The sequence below is a fragment of the Triticum dicoccoides genome, chromosome 7A (assembly GCF_002162155.2).
Source record: "Triticum dicoccoides isolate Atlit2015 ecotype Zavitan chromosome 7A, WEW_v2.0, whole genome shotgun sequence".
NCBI classification, from domain to species: domain Eukaryota; kingdom Viridiplantae; phylum Streptophyta; class Magnoliopsida; order Poales; family Poaceae; genus Triticum; species Triticum dicoccoides.
Window position 1 is genome coordinate 577,177,450 of NC_041392.1, and position 3,898 is coordinate 577,181,347.

Here is a 3,898-nt window from a genome sequence, read left to right on the forward strand (position 1 = left end):
GTTTTGTTAGGGCCTGATCCCTAGTATCCACTATATTCTCAGATTGATGTTGCTATGACTTTGCTATGCTTAATGCTTATCACTTTTGGCCCGGGTGCCATGATTTCATATCTGAACCGTTTATGTTATCATCATTATATCCATGTTCTAGATCCGATCTTGCAAGTTATAGTCACCTACTACGAGTTATGATCCGGCAACCCCGGAGTGACAACACCCGGGCCCACTCCCGGTGATGACCGTAGTTTGAGGAGTTCATGTATTCACTATGTGTTAATGCTTTGTTCTGGTTCTCTATTAAAAGGAGGCCCTAATATCCCTTAGTTTCCAATATGGACCCCGCTGCCACGGGAGGGTAGGACAAAAGATGTCATGCAAGTTCTTTTAATAAAGCACGTATGACTATTTATAGAATACATGCCTACATTATATTGATGAACTGGAGCTAGTGCCGTATCGCCCTAGGTTATAACTGTCACATGATGAATATCATCCAACAAGTCACCGATCCAATGCCTACGAACTTTTCCATATTGTTTCTGCTATCATCACTGTTACACTTGCTATAAAATTACTGCTATCACTATTAATGTTACTATTGCTGCTGTCACTACTATCAAAACTATCAAACTATTTTGCTATTGATCACTTTGCTGCAGATAATTAATCTCCAGGTGTGGTTGAATTGACAACTCAACTGCTAATACCTTCAAATATTCTTTGGCTCCCCTTGTGTCGAATCTATAAATTTGGGTTGAATACTCTACCCTCGAAAACTGTTGCGATCCCCTATACTTGTGGGTTATCAAGACCTTTTTCTGGCGCCGTTGCCGGGGAGCATAGCTATATTTGTTGAGTCACTTGGGCTTATTATCATATTATCACTATGAAGAATCTGAAGGATGCTAAGACTAAGATATTTCCCTCAAAGATGAGGGAGGTAAGGAACTGCCATCCAGTTCTGCTTTAGATTCACCTTCTATTATAAGCAAACTTGCAACAACACCACATGCTATTAATTCTGATATGTCGCAAGTTATTGATGATTCTACTTCTGCTATGGATAATGCTTATGATGATGCTAGTACCTTACTTGATAATGATGATGTGCCACTTGGTGAATTTCTTGACAAACAAATTGCTAGAGTAATACAACATGATGTTGTTGAATCTAATGATGAGCTTGAAACAGAAACTCCTGAAACATCTGCTAGAACTAGCCTTCCTAGATATGAATTGCCTAAGGTATCGGAAGGTTATGTTATGAGTGAAGAAACAACTAGAGATATTCTTGCTTGCAATGATAAAGATGATCTAGAGAAATTATTACACAAGTATAAAGAAAAATCTCTGAATGCTAGAATGAAATGTGATCCTAAGTTTGCTACTTCACCTATCTTTATTGATGATAAGGATTATGAATTCTCTATCGACCTAGAGTTAATTACTTTGGTTGAATCTGATCCTTTCCATGGTTATGAAACTGAAATTGTTGTGGCACATCTTACTAAGTTGAATGACATAGCCACCCTTTTTACTCATGATGAGAAAACTCGCCAATACTTTATTCTCAAATTATTTCCTTTCTCATTAAAGGGTGATGCTAAAGCTTGGTACAGTACTCTTGCTCCTGGTTGTGTGCGTAGTCCCCATGATATGATTTACTACTTCTTTGAAAAACATTTCCCTGCTCATAAGAAACAAGCTACCTTATATGAAATATTTAACTTTGCTCAAACTACAAAAGAGAGTCTCCCACAAGCTTGGGGGAGGCTTTGCCAGTTACTTAATGCTTTGCCTGATCATCCTCTTAAGAAAAATTAAATACTTGATATCTTCTATAATGGACTAACCGATACTTCTAGGGACTTCCTAGATAGTTGTGCTGGTTGTGTTTTTAGGGAATGAACTGTTGGACAAGCTGAAGAATTATTGAATAATATATTGAAAAATTATGATGATTGGACTGTTACTGAACCACCGGCTAAACCCACTCCGAAGAACAGGGGTATATTATATCTCAGTCCTGAAGATATGCAAGAGGCAAAGAAATCTATGAAGGAAAAAGGTATTAAAGCTGAGGATGTTAAAAATTCACCTCCTATTGAAGAATTACATGGGCTTAATTGTAACAACCACGATGCGGCTATATCTCCCACGTGTCGGAGCACGACTTAGAGGCATAACCACATTGTAGGCAATGTCGCAAGAGGGGTAATCTTTACACATCCCATGTACTGAATAAGAAAGAGGTACATAGTTGGCTTACAATTTCCACTTCACACAATAACATAAATATAGCATTACAATCATCCAGATACACTCAAGGTCCGACTATGGAACCAAAATAAAGACAACCCCAAATGCATAATGTCCCCGATCGCCCCAACTGGGCTCCACTACTAACCGTCTGGAAAAGAAACGTAGTATCGTCCTGAGTCCTCATCGAACTCCCACTTGAGCTCAGTCGCATCTCCTGGAATGGTATCATCGGCACCTGCATCTAGTTTTGGAAGTAATTTGTGAGTCACGGGGGACTCAGCAATCTCACACCCTCGCGATCAAGACTATTTAAGCTTATGGGTAGGTAAAAGGTATGAGGTGGAGCTACAACAAGCACTAGCATGTATGATGTCTAGCATACACAAATGAGAGCGAGAAGAGAAGGCAAAGCACATTCGAGAATCTATGATCAAGAAGTGATCCTAGAAATACTTACATTCAAGCATAACCCGAGACCGTGTTCTCTTCCCGGACTCCGCCGAAAAGAGACCATCACGGCACACACGCTGTTGATCCATTTTAATTAAGTTAAGTTTCAGGTTATCTACAACCGGAGATTAACAAATTCCCATCTGCCCATAACCGCGAGCACGACTTTCGAAAGTTCAAATCCCTGCAGGGGTGTCCCAACTTAGCCCATCACAAGCTCTCACGGTCAATGAAGGATATTCCTCCTCCCAGGACGAACCGATCAGATTCGGAATCCCGGTTACAAGACATCTCGACAATGGTAAAACTAAACCAGCAAAGTCGCCCGAATGTGCCGACAAATCCCGATAGGAGCTGCACATATCTCGTTCTCAGGGCACACCGGATGAACACTACGTACAACTAAAACCAACCCTCAAGTTTCCCCGAGGTGGCGCTGCAAGTGGCTCTGTTTTGGACCAACACTCAGAGGAGCACTGGCCCGGGGGTTTAAAATAAAGATGACCCTTGAGTCCGCGGAACCCAAGGGAAAAAGGCTAGGTGGCAAATGGTAAAACCAAGGTTGGACCTTGCTGGAGGAGTTTTATTCAAGGCGAACTGTCAAGGGGTTCCCATTATAACCCAACCGCGTAAGGAACGCAAAATCAAGGAACATAACACCGGTATGACGGAAACTAGGGCGACAAGAGTGGAACAAAACACCAGGCATAAGGACGAGCCTTCCACCCTTTACCAAGTATATAGACGCATTAAAGTAGACAAGATATAAAAGTGATATCCCAACAATAATCATGTTCCAACAAGGAACAAACTCCAATCTTCACTTGCAACTAACAACGCTATAAGAGGGGCTGAGCAAAGCGATAACATAGCCAAACAGTAGCTCGCCGGAGTGGGCTGAGCAAAGCGGTAACATAGACAAGATATGAAGTATGCTAAAAATAATGCAAACTTAGGGCAAAATGAGGTCAACCCTAATTTTTCGGATCTGGATTTGGGGCACTCTTTCCTAGGATGAACATAACAGTAGCTCGCCGGAGCGGTCGGATCTTGAACGCTGGCGATGAGGAGGAGGCGGTGGCGCGGAGCCGGTGAGGGGGCGCCGGGGCTCGCCGGCGACAAGGGCAGGACGAGGCGGCGGAGTCGGATCCGGTGGTGGTGGCCGGCATCGATGGCAGGGCGGCGC